This window comes from Lissotriton vulgaris, chromosome 8 (genome assembly GCF_964263255.1).
Source record: "Lissotriton vulgaris chromosome 8, aLisVul1.2, whole genome shotgun sequence".
NCBI classification, from domain to species: Eukaryota; Metazoa; Chordata; class Amphibia; order Caudata; family Salamandridae; genus Lissotriton; species Lissotriton vulgaris.
This window is the reverse complement of record NC_141696.1, coordinates 144,565,351-144,578,873: the sequence shown is the minus strand read 5'-3', so window position 1 is coordinate 144,578,873 and position 13,523 is coordinate 144,565,351. Positions and strand designations below refer to the sequence as shown.

General features: G+C 47.3%; 1 protein-coding gene across 2 annotated transcripts in view; it reads left to right on the top strand.

The window, feature by feature from the left end:
• RELT (RELT TNF receptor) overlaps window positions 1-13,523 on the top strand; it is a 186,039-nt gene that overhangs the window by 13,830 nt on the left and 158,686 nt on the right. The gene's annotated exons all lie outside the window — the stretch shown is intronic.

The window sequence follows — 13,523 nt, the reverse complement described above, 5'->3', positions numbered from 1 at the left end:
AGCACCAGCGTGTCATGAACTTGCTGTCATGTGTGAGGAGCCCTCGCCCCCACCCCACGCTTCCCCAGAGCCGCACTTTCCATCCTCCCCCTCAGGGCCTGGGCCTTTGTAATGTGATAGTTTAAGGCTCCTCGTCGTATTTTGCAGTGGGAGGGCCATTTTGTGAGCGGGTTGCTGTGTTTCATTCACACCCGGAAGCAAATGTTGAATGGAACTTTGTGTGTTTTTTTTTTTTTGGGCCTTCAAGTGAGGAAGTGGAGTGGATCCGGCGGAAGTGACCTTCCTGTGTGTGTTTTGCCCAGAATCGGCTGCGTGCGCAGGTCAGCAGCAATTGAAGTCGGGAGAAGCTGTTGCTGCTGGTGTAGAGGGTGGGCCCGGCCTGGGCACAAACTTTATTTTAATTATTTTATTTTATTCGATTTTATATAGCGCAAACATTACCCAAAGGTGTCAGAGCGCTTTACAAAAGAACCAGTTGAGATACATAAGGACTTTGGCTTACATGAGTTACATAAGAGATACAAACAGAAAAGAAAAATTGCAAATGTACAAGGTGTAAAGTCACTCAACGGAGAGATATAAACAGGAAGAAATTTCACATGTACGGTACAAGTTGTAAAGTCACTCAAGGAAAGACACAAACAGATACACTCTAAAATCACATAGGAATGGTAGTAAGTACAAAGGTCTACTACATATACTAGTGGTTAGAGTTCTATATATACAAATACTAAAGTGACACAGGATTACATTTTAACAGTGGTTAGGCTTGGACAATTATATAACACACACACACACATATATATATATATATATACACACACACATATATATATATATATGTGTATGTGTGTGTGTGTATATATATATATATATATATATATATATATATATATATATATATATATATATATATATATATATATTTATTTATTTATTTAAGGCTTTCTTGTGAAATGTGCATTTATTATTGTGCGGTATAACATCGGCATGTAGCCCGTCTGCTAGATGAGGGGAAATCAAAATGTTACTCCCCATTACAGTAATATTGTCAGGATATAACAACGCAATCAAAGTACACGTTTGTACTTCCACTCCCCTCCCTCCCCCAGACATTATGGACCCAGCACCCTCTGCAGGAACCTTAGGGGTACATTTCAACCTGCCTGGGGCGCACAGCTACAACACTCCGATTTCAATCACTTCTTTAAAACGGTAGCATGGAGCAGGCCACTGAAAACTCGAGCCACATGCCTGGCTCAGCCCGTGGTCTTCTTGATCCTCGAGCCCAGATCGAGCCGAGCTACCAGGTAGTTTAGGCTTGCCACCCACTCTCTAACCTCGTGTGCCAAAAATAAAGGCAAAGCACAACCGTTGATGTAAAAAAGGAGAGAGAGATAGATGGATCGGGTGCCTGAATTGTACAATGTGAATCAAAAAAACATTGAATAATCGCAGCTTCACTGATTGATCAAACTGTGTGATCCTAGGCAAATATTTTATTTCACGGAGCCACCTTTTTTCATTATTGCTTATAAGAGCACATTGAACTATCTGAGCTCAGGATGTGCGCTGTACAAAAACTTCTTGTGTTTGATTTAAAAGACTATAATATTGCTTTACCTACATTATGAATATAGGACACATACATGGCACGCATGTCAACTGAGTGGCCTCTTGGTTGTCAGTGGCGGGGAGGGGGGGTGGCAGGAAATTTCATGGTTAAATAACTTTCACTTGATTCCTCTTAATGCAGAGTTATAATCTGATGTACTAAGGTGAAACACTTCCGCATGTTAAAGAAATACACTTCTAAAAATTTTGAAGAGTGTATTTTTACATGATGTTCATTGCATGATTTGCATGCCAGATATTTTCTTGGCTCGGCGTATGCACTGGCTCTTAGAACGCCGACACTTGGCTCAGCTCGTCTTTCCCTGTTAATTTGTTGGCTTGCCCACCTCTAGAAAAAAAAGCTTGCGTAATCTTCCACAGAGTCGAATCAGTCTTTTCCTCACCTGTCCATAACGAATTAGGCTAATATTAATTCCCTGCTTGTTGGTCATGCCACAATACTTTTACACTTCTGCATATAGTTCTAAATTTCGTTACACAGATTTTCTTTAATGTCCTTGTACACAATGCAGCCTCACAATACCACCACCTGATTTCGGCAAAAAATATTGAAATTATGCTATATACCTGCTTCAAATCAAAGTTAATTTTATTTCTCAGTGGTACAGCAGAATTTATTTGTGATGCCCGCTGCACGGGGTCACAGATAGCCCCAGGTGCCAGTCAGTGATATTGCATCTCATCAGCGTGTTGGACAGGCCATTGATGGGTGGCTTTTTCTGCCCGATTAAAAGCGCTCCACCATAAAAGAAATGTCGCCTGACAAATAATAGGTGATATATATCACATCAAGCACACAGAAGGTGATGCAATAAGTCTAATCTTTTGCAATCGCTCGGGAAAGCATTCCAATCCACCATTCTTTTGCCCATGATGCCATCTCAGTGCGGAACCAGCCATATGCAAATCAGTCTTGACCCTGCTCCAATAGGAACAGCCCAGCCAGGACTGCCAGGCCAGGCCCTCCCTGCATTGGACCACAAGCAACCCAGGATCGGTTTTGCCCTGAATGTGGCTCGTCAGTCGAGTGCTGGTTGGTTCCAGAGGCACGGTGAGCACAGGATATTTCACCTACCTCATTGGCAATCATTTTATCAACCTCATTAGAATGAAAGGCAGATGGATCTTGTTGGATTTAAACCTGTGACCTGCATGTTACACACAGAGCTCTACAGCAGTTGCCTGGGCCTGCTGAGCTATCCTGCCCTAGTCTGAGGAGGAGGAGAAGCAGTTTGTTTCCCCTGTCAGGTACCTCCTGACAGAGAATCTCTCTCTGTCCTCCTCTTTCAGGGCCTGCTGACTAGTTGTGTTGTATCATAGTTTCTGCAGACTACAGATCTTCAAACTCAATTCTTCATTTCATGAACATTTTATCTGACAACTAATTAAAACAAAAACAAAAAATCTGCTCCAGGGAGTGAGATGAATGCCTAGGTAAACATTTAGAGCCTGGAAGCCCATGCACCACCTCTTTCCCTCTGTGCTCCTGCTGCACTACAGCAGCCATTGGAAGGCGGTGTGTCCTCGCGGCCAGAGCTGCCAACGTAGGAACTGGGGAACCAGGTTGAGTTCCAGGATCGACTCAATATCTTGAGGTTCTGGGAAAATCACCCAATCTCCCTGTGTCTAATAAAAGAAGTAATGCAATCTGGTGCTCACGTAGAGTGCTCTAATGCCCTTGGGACAAGTTCAAGCTATATAAAACTGCAACAAAAAAAAAGTACTCATGTGGAACTAGGACTGCACGTAGCAAGACTAACCCACATGTCTTGTTACCAGACTAATTGAATTTATTTTCGATGATAGTCCTGACAACAGCTTGGCAGAAAACAAGATAGATGTTGAGCGAAGAGCAGGGGCTGGCGGCGAGCCCGGGACTCTCCGTAAGAAGATTATTCGCAGAGCTGATGATGAACCAAAGGTTGTTCCTCGTGAACCTGGCAGGGATCAGCCGCAGGTGAACCCCCTGACACTGTATGTGAAGGGGCATTCTCTGGAGACACAAGACTAGCTGACCAGAGCTTGAATACCAAAAACAGGGATGTACCACAAACATAGAAGTAGGACTAATGTTTTCATCCACCGAGACTTAATTGACAGCAGTAGCACAAAGTAGAATTAAATTCAAAATTAAATTAAATTCTGGGTTGAATTCAATTTTTAAAGACGGAATAATCGGTTTTAACTAAATGGCTTTCTGATAGGGGGCAGCTAATTTTTCTCCACTTGAACCATGAAAACTTGCCTTCCTCTGCGTTCAGTCACAAGTTACATTCACAGAAATCTTCTGCGACAAATGCTGAAAAACTAGGACTATCACATCAAACCTGGAGCTCCTGCCTAGCTGCCAGGTCCACGAGTGATGTATTCACTATTCGTGTGATGAATTCTTATACTTGTCCTGTTTTATAATGGTCTAAACAGATCTACAAGTCCCAGAATTACACACAAAAACTGGACTGGACCAACACAATGCATGGACCTGGGAAACACGTGAGGGGTGCTCCTGGTCGCCCTACGTTAGACGCATACCCCATTGGTGCAAAATGACTAAGAACAGTGGAAAAGTCAGTTCTAAGGCTAGACACATTTATTTATTTATCTTTCTGTGGTAAGTAAATCCTCAGGAAAATCTGCTTTTTATATAGTATCCTGTCACACCAAAAAAACCAGGAGGCGGCAGTCCAATCGACACACGAGTCTGGGGCATTTCGTCTCTGCTAGTCTGAGGGCATACCAAGAGCCAAATAGAACGGCCCTAAAATATAGTGTGGGGGGCCAACCTTTCAAGCAATTGGAATTGGTGCTAACACCACTCTGATTGGCTGATACTGGCCAATCAGAAATGCTATGCCTACGTTGGAAATCCTTGGATCGCTGCCTATAGACAGGCCTTCACAGTGTAAAGGCGTAAAATGACATTTTTTCTAGTCTGCTTCGGTTTTTCTCAAACCAAATTCTGCACTTAGAATACACATGAATGCAGATTTGTCTAGTTTTGCATTTTTGGCAGCTTTTTTCACAAATTTGTTGTCAGTTGCCTGTCGCCTACTTCTATAGAGAATTGACAGTGGGGCCCTTGTATTCACTGAATGCCCACCCTGTGCAGGTGCGATGTACTGATCTCCATACCTGACCAGTAGCCCTCTGTCACTCGTGATGCACTCAGCCTGTCTTTTTAGCAAAGAGCCCTGGACACTTTAAACTTCTCTATACATTTTGAGTTCCTGGGGCCTCATTTATGAAAAGTGACGCATTGCTGCGTGAAAACAGCGATGCGTCACTTTTCACTGTGCACTCCTTGCGACATTCCTGATGCGTCATATTTAATGTATGACGCATCATGTCGCAAGGAGTTCCAGATACGTCAGTATTTCTGACGAATCTGTAAGCGCAAAAGTGACGCATTGCTGGAGTGTGTCACAAAAGTGACGCAACTCCAGCAATGCGTCCTTTCACATGGGGAAAGCCCCATGTGAAAGGGCTTGCGTCAGTCTTACGCCTGCTGTGAGGCAGGCGCAAGATTTTGACGCAACAGCGTCCTAAAAGTGACGCAGTGAAATCTCATAGATTTCACTGCGTCACTATTACGAGGCTTTTTGCGGGGGAACGCCCCCTCTGCATACATTATACCTGACACAGGTATAATGTGGCGCAGGGGCTTAAAAAGTGACGCATCTACCTAGATGCGTCACTTTTTAAATATGGCGCAACAAGGCGCATTTTTTTACACCGCTGGTGCGTCACAAAAAGTGACGCACCGGCGGCGCAAAACTGACGCAAGGCCTTCATAAATAAGGCCCCTGGTGTTTTGGTACTTTCTTGGACTTAAAAATTATTTTAAAAGGCCAGCTCGGAAGCGCTGGTACTTGTAGTTCACTTGTATATGTATTTAGGGTTTTTTTACAGCGCTACGTCATCTCCTTGCTGCCTTTTCATAGCGCTAGTCTACAGATGCAAGGGAGCAGGTTAGTGTAAAATCAGGTGTTTCTCTTTGGCGGGCAGCCTGAGAAGGCCTACGTGAGCCTTCGTGGCCACCTAACGACACAAGAGCCTTGACAGTATTTCCAGTCCTGGGCTCTCAAGGGCAAATGTACTCTGGGTGATGTAGTCTGAAATAGAAATAGAAAGTGGACAAGCCACACAACCGGCTTCGGTGCAGGCTTGCCTCTGGCATTGGCTTTTTAAGGCGACTTTGCAAGATGAGAATTTTGAGTCCATGCTTACAGTGTTAGAATTGAAACTACAAGTACCAGAATGCAACAGTTGTTTAAGAATCTCAAGACTCTCTTATGGTGTCAAGCATAGCCTTTGTCTGTTCGTGAGATCTATTTTCTACGGATGGGCGGTCTGCCAAGGCGGGCTCTTCCTTTCTCTTATAAGGTAAAGGGAAATTAGTTCAACAGAAGTCCATTCACAGAGCATTACGAACTCTTCCCAAAGCGTCTTTTCCCTACTGGGCCTCTAGCTAGGCAGCTGGGGCAGGACGTGTTTGTTTAGGTCTTTGAAGTATTTTTCGTCCGTGCACAAAGCTCTGCGTGCAGAAGGAAGCTAAGCAGAAAACAAGCCAAAAATCCAGAAAAGGCAGCTGCTGAAAGAAACATGCTGGTTTTAAGATTAACATTAGAAGTAGCAAGGGGATTCGCAGAATCCTGTCAAGTGTTGTGATCCTGAGCAAATACCTCGAGCTCGTTCCTCATTTCTTTCGTCTTTCTAAAATTTAGAATGCTTAGAGTTCGAGATGAGGATTGGTGTTTCATTAAAAGCTGAGCGTTGATCAAAAAACTTTTTGGAAAGTTTCAAAGTGGCGAAAGATGCGAAATTGTTGGCCCGGTATAAAGAGAATTTGCAGAGCTCTCATGTTTCCCATGTGAATGCGTGAGTATCTCATGCACGCCTGGTATGTTACTTTGTATTCTGGGAGTTGTCCTGCTTTACAATTGCATAACACAGGACTACCCCTCCCAGAATGCCGATGTCTCGTGGAGTGGAAGTGGCGTTAGGGCCAGAGCTGCCGACTTTCGAACCATGGGACCGATTACGATGTCCGCCCGCCATAGCATCGTCAAAAGGGGACCGCCCGCCATAGGTGCGACGGTCCCGCAATACAAATTACGGGCATCCCGTATTTTTACATTGCGGCGAGAGGCAGCACCCGCCACAATGTAAAAACACATGTTTTGCATACGTATGTACAACGTGATAGGCACTGTGCGGTGCCTGCCACCTTGCACATGCAATTGCAGGGTGGTACCATAGGTAGCAGCCCCTCACACCTCCCCGAGGGCCCACAATGTGCCCCCAACGGCATTCACCGCCTGTCTTTTTTGGGGCGGGATCTCCGCCGAAAAAGACAGGCATTCTAATGCCCACGGCGGTGCATGTCCCGCAAGGCGGGAGGAAAAGGACCGATTTGCGGGATCACGGCAGACGGTCTTTCCGTCGGCTGCGGTACCTTTCCCATTCTCACCGCCATCCTAATTTGGCGGTGAGAATATTCAGGGTAATGGCGGGTGGCCCCCATGTTCGAGGGATTCATTCTCCCCGAGCCTATGAAAAAGTGAATTTGTGTCATGCAACTGATGCTCGTGTAAAACCTCCCAATATTTCCGGGTCGAGTTGGCGCTATATAATTTTTTTTTAATGCTAATCAAAAACCTGGCCTTGCTGTGCCGCTTACACGTGGGCCCGGGACGTTGGAGAGCTCTGTCAATGGAATTAAGTAGTTAAATAAAAAAGATGCCGCCCTGCTGTAATCTAGGAAAGAGGGGCCTAGGAATCCCCCCACCTCTTGGCACGCGGACACCCATGCCAGCTATGGGCAGCTGTCCGTGGCCCCGCCCTCTCTCATGACCCGCTGTGAGTCCACGAGGGAGTTTCCGTCAGGGATTACACTCTTGTCTTCTGTGATGCGCGCGGCCCTCCTGCCGCAGGGGACATTCCTGCTTCGGGAGGGGGCGCCGCCTGGAAGCCATCTGTTGCATCAACACCGGTGGCCCGCTAATCATTTACCAGGAGGCCGGTTCTCCAGCGTGAGAAGACAGTTTTCACTGCCACAGTGTGTATTCACTTTGTAGCGGAAGCCTCATTGGCCGGTCACTTAAAGTGCAAACTCAACTGGTGCTGACTTGTGTCTCTGTTTACAAGCCCTCCCCCCCCCACCCCACCCCTGCCACGAGGCCCATATAAGATGTTATCGTATAGTCATGTACAGGGGTGGAACAAAATACCCGTCAGGAGATAAGGCAAATTATGCAAAAGACACACACTTGATGGACAGAATGCAGAACAAATCAAAACATTCACCCACAGTCAAGCGGTCTGGGTTAAATCCATCATTCTTTTGCTCACCACGCCACCCCAGTTTAGACCTGGCCATTTGCAAATCAGTCTTAACCCTGTGCCTCATGGGAACAGTCCAGCCAAGGCAGGTCCTCACTGGACCGGAAACAAGCTTCCTGGGACCGGTTTCAGGGTTTCACCCTTCATCAGCCAGGTCAAGACTGATTTGCATATGGCTGGGTTCAAACTGGAATGGCATGGTGCGCAAAAAAAACGATGGATTTAGGCCCAGATCTCTGTACTGGGGTGAATCTATGTCATTGTCCTGCATTCTGTCCATTAATTGTTCTTTTTGCATTTGTCACCCCGAGCGGGACAGGTATGCCCAGACCTGGGTCCTGTGCTCTCCATGCCACTGGTGTCAAGCTATCCTGGCTGATGAGGGGTGAAACCCCAAAACCGGTCCTAGGATGCTTGTTTCCAGTCCAGGGAGGACCTGGCCTGGCATTTCAGGTTGGACTGTTCCAATTGGGTGCTGGGTCAAGACTGATTTGCATTTGGCTGGGTTCAAGCTGGAATGGCATGGTGAGGGAAAAAAACGATGGATTTAGGCCCAGATCTCTGTACTAGGGTGAATGTACGGCATTGTCCTGCATTCTGTCCATCAATTGTTCTTTTTGCACATTTTTACACGTTAACACTATCTGGGCAAAGGTTTCACATTATTACCACCAGTCTGACACAATGCAATGTTTGCATTCTGGGATTTGTAGTAACGATTACCAGTGCCTTAAATGGAAAAAATGAAATGCAGGTACTCTGTACCAGAGTACCTGCTTGTTTCTGAGAAAGGACGGTGCTCTCCAATTAAAAGTATAGCATTTCTCTTGAGAAGTGCCTGAACTCTCCCTCTCACAAAAAAAAGTGCTGGTACTCCGTACCGGACAGTACTCGCCCAATTAAAGCACTGACGATTACTCCGTTAATAAATCAAGACTAAAAGTTCCAGAATACACAGAAATTCAGGGCTGCCTGAGCTGTTCATGCATAAGTTTGGGAAACGTGATAACTCTGGGGGGCGGGCTTGGGGGCATATTGGAATGCCGCAGGACGTGGCTATTGCGGGCTTGACGGAAACAATGTGGGCTGTGTTGCTGCAGGTGTTGCCAGAGGGATGTGACATTGGGACCGGTCTATGGATCCCAGACAGACTTGACCGAGCTCTCAAATTTCCCAATTCTCATTCTATGCATGAGTAGCTCATCCAATCCTGGTCTTTTGCTTTGCATCAAGGGACGCGTAGTTTTGATTTTAAAATGGGACCAACGGGAAACAGCCTTTACCAAGCAGGTCTTACAACGCAGTGCCTTTCCCACACATCCATTACCACATAATGCTTTTACCACACATTTATTACCACACAAGAGTAAGTATATATAAGGTAAGTGTGAGTGTGTATGTATATAGGAAAGGGTGTTTTTAGGGTTTAAGGATGGGTGGGAATAGGGTGGTAAGGGTATTTTTATGGTTTGGGGGTGGGTAAGGATATTAGCTGGTAAGGGTACTTTTAGGGTTAGGGTGGGTAAGCGTATAGGGTGGTAAGGGTTTTTTAGGGTTTAGCAGTGGGTAAGGGTATAGATAGGGTGGTAAGGGCATTTTAGGACTTAGAGGTGGGTAGGGGTATTGGGTGGTAAGGGTCTTTTTAGAGGGTTTAGGGATAAGGGGATAGGGTGGTAAAGGTGTTTTTAGGTTTTAAGGGTATAGGTGGGAAGGGTGTTTTAGGGTTTATGAGTGGGTAAAGGTGGTGGTTAGGGTGTTTTAGTGTTTATCGGTGGCTAAGGTTATTGGGTGCTAATGGTGTGTTTAGGATTTTGTGGTGGGCAAGGGTATAAGCTGGTATGGGTGTTTTGGGGGTTTAGGGTGGCTAAAGGATTTGGTGGTAAAGGTGTTTTTTAGGGTTTGGGGGAGTAAGGAATTGGGTGGTATGGGTGTTTTTAGGGTTTAGGAGTGGGTAAGGGAATAGCGTGGTATGGTTGCAAAAAAAGGTTGCCTTCAGAAAATAAATCACTATAATAATTAAAAAATGGGGGAGGTTTTTGGGGCCTTTCCCCAAATAAAAAAATAAGATACACATTCGGGACGAACAAGATTATAAAATCTAGGTCGCAAAGGAAACCCCTGGACTGGGTGACTGCCTCATGCATGGCATACGAAACTTTTGGGGTTTAATTTGAGAACTGTTTATTCGTCTTTTGTTGGACAGACACAGGAACTGCCCACGCATTTCCTGCTATATTTTGTTCAAGGGCTTTTAGGCAGCTTCCCGAGGTTCAGTTGTTTAAGAGCAAAATGCATTCTGGGAGCTGTAGTCTTGCTTCACTTAAGCGGCATCAATAGGACTAATACACCTAAAAACAACGGTCTGTAAAAGGACATCTTCAGACTGAGAATTGCCCCCTTGGTAATGTGCAGTCTTGTAGTAACGTGGCCTTAGGGGTTAACAGGGTGAGGGGTAACAGGGAGTCATCTGGGGAAACCTCAGCTCTACTCCTCCCAGGTCGCCTCCCGACTGACGGACACTCTCTGGCACGTGCATCTGCTCTGCCGTTAAAGACCCTAAGTGACATATGCCAGCCTCTCCCTCAGACAGCAGCTGGCACCAGATTTAAGACTCTGGGAGCGAGGCGCTATGGAAGCCTGCAAAGGCCTGCACGTGGCCCGGGCAGCGAGGTAGCGCCTCTTCCTTGCGCTCTCTATTCTCAGCGCCCGCTCTGCCCCACCTCACTGCCAAGACCTGGCAGATGGGCCGAGCCGGGAAAAGACTCTTCCTCACTCTCTTTCGCGCAACCCCCTCCCCCGCCCGCTCCTCTCTGGAAACACCTGTCAGGTGTGCGGACTGGCCAGACAGGGCCTCTTTCCATCCCCGCAACTTATGCTGCCTCACACCTGGCACTCTCTCTCTCCTTCCACTTCTCATGTTCTCTCTTCCTTTCACCCCTCCCCCCACACCACTTTGTTCTGCCAAGCTCTGGCTGATGAGCTGAACTGTGCAATAGTGTTCATTTCCGATACTTTCCCCTTGCTTTTGGAGTTTTAAAGCTACAGTAACCAGACTAAAAATAGTAAATATGTGTCTGTAAAAGCTCCTCAGACCTATTACGAGGTATCACGTGATCTCTGGCTTTGAAAGGAGCAGGGTGGGTGGCCCTGGGGGCTCATGGGGCAGAGGTACCACAGAGCAGTGCAGGTTGTCTTAAATTGCACGTTGCTAGCATCTGGTTTCACCTTCAAAGCCACGCGGTTGAGCTCTGGCCGGGCCTCCGAAGCCTTTCATCCTTCTACTGTTGATGCACTGAGTAGCACTACCCTATGTACAAGTATACACAAAAAATGATGGATGCAATGCTTGAATTACTCTCAGTCACTGGTAATGTGAGAAGTTGGCCTGATAGGTAGTGTTTCCAATTCTGGAACCACTGGTTATCAGTCCAAACAAACCCCAAAGATGTCAGGTTGTAAGTCAACCTTGTAGACAAGCTATCCTAGTGGTAGCATGGACTAAGCAGCCTTAAAGGCTTAACTTAAGAGGTCGTGTTAAGCGAGCTGTTTTACCACATACAATCCTGTAATCAAATGAAAGGACACCACACAAGTATATATTATAAAAATATATGTATTTATTTCTAAATTACTCCCCAGTACTCTTTATGAGGAAAGGGGCACAAGCGTTAAATCAAAAGCACTGTTACACATATAAAGTTGCACGTTTATGGATGAGGGCGGGTGGCCACTCAGACCATATATCAAAAAAGTGGTATAAGTAACACTTTACGAACAATGGTTAGGCCTAGGGCCTAGAGATTCGCTGGGAGCAGTCAGGACAAGCAATGAAGAAGTCGGGAGTAGCCCACAGGAGACGGGTGCAGCACGGAAAGTGCGGCGCGCACCAATGCACTGTCAATGGTGCGTAAAAGTCAATAAAAGTGAATAAAAAGATACTTCCGCTGAACCTAGGAACACAAAACTTTAGACACAGACCCTAGAGGTGTGTACCAGTGTAAAGACACCGGCGTTGCAAAGTTACCTCACCCACAGGCCGTGGGTGCACAGGGTCGAAGTGGCGTCGGGTTCTGTCACGCAGGTTCTGGGTGCTTGGAGCTGTTGCAGCTGCAGGCGCTGTGAAGCAGAAGTGTCCGGTGCGATCCAAGGGTGGATCGATGTAGAAAAGTACCTGAAAGCAGAGGGGACAGAGTCTGGGTCACTCAGCAGTGACCAGGGTGGAACCAGGACGGAACCAGGCAATGTCGGGCGCAATCAGGCGGTTGTCGATAGGCTTCTCTCCGCTGTCACGTGGGCTCTGGGGCATCTGCGACGTCCAGGAGCAGGTCACGATCTGTCCCACGTAGGCTCTCGCCGTCAGCACCGTCGGCTTGAAGATTGTAGCAAACAGCACTTGGCAAAAGCAATCCACGCGGAACCGGGAGATTGCTTATCACTCGAACCAGGAGGGTCAGAGTGGGTGCTCCTTTTCACAGGAGCTGGTGCAGATCTGGAGCAACCAGAAAAGCAAGTCGGATTTCAAAGTTCGTCGGCACAGGGGCCACAAGCCAGCTGGCAAGTGACCGGGCCAACGCGTCGAGCGCACACAAGCAGAAGGGCCCCACGCAGCACTCAGCGAGTGTGGAGGGGTGAGCTTTGGTGCAAGTGGAGCTCGGGGCTGGGGCTTCTCAAACCCCGGTGTACAGCTTCGAGGGTCACTCGTGGGCCGCACGGTCAGCGTCTCGTGGCCTTTTCAAGATGGCGTGCCCCACGCTTCCGGTCGCCTCCACGGGTCTCAGCTCTGCAGGGACTGTGGATCGGGCAGGTAGAAGGCAGGCAAGCTTGATCTCGTCGATCTCTGTCGCTCGAGTTCCGGCGGGAACTGCAACAAAGCAAGGGTCGAGGGCTGGATGGTGCCTGTTTGCACAGGGTGGTCACTCCTTGACCACAAGGGAGATTCTTCGGTCTTCTCACGTCGTGTAGAAAGTCGAAGGGTCCAGATTTCGTTTCTTATGTTTCTTCAGGATGATCTGAGGTCCGTTGGGACTGCTCCCCCTCTTATTCGAATCTAGGGGGTTGGACATCCTGCTAGGTCCCCTCCTATGGGTGGGACCCAGGAAGGGGGTGGTTACACCCCTCTCCTTTGATCCTGGCCGCGCTGGGACAGGGGCTGGGAGGCCCCAGAACCGGTTTGGCCGGATCCTGCAAGGGGCAGCCTTGTGCTCCCCAGGCAGTGTCTGGTTTCATTGAAACCTCCCTACTCCAATCCACTATCTCCTGTCTGGGGTGGTTTGACACCGCCCTGTGACAGGAAACTCTTTGTCCAGGCCTCCTCTGCCGGGTTTCGGTCAGCAGCAGGAGGTCAGACCCGTGTCTGTGGCAGGGGCATCCATTTTGTGGATCTGAGGCTCATTTTAAATTAACCGCGTTTCAGTAAAGTAACATGTCTTCTCCCTCTAGAAGGGTGGAATGCTACCCCCGTCGCCAGAACTGGCGAGGGGGTAGTATTCCAATTCGTATGACACCTTACACGACATGTTTTGATAAAGCCAAACCAAAGTTGCTAT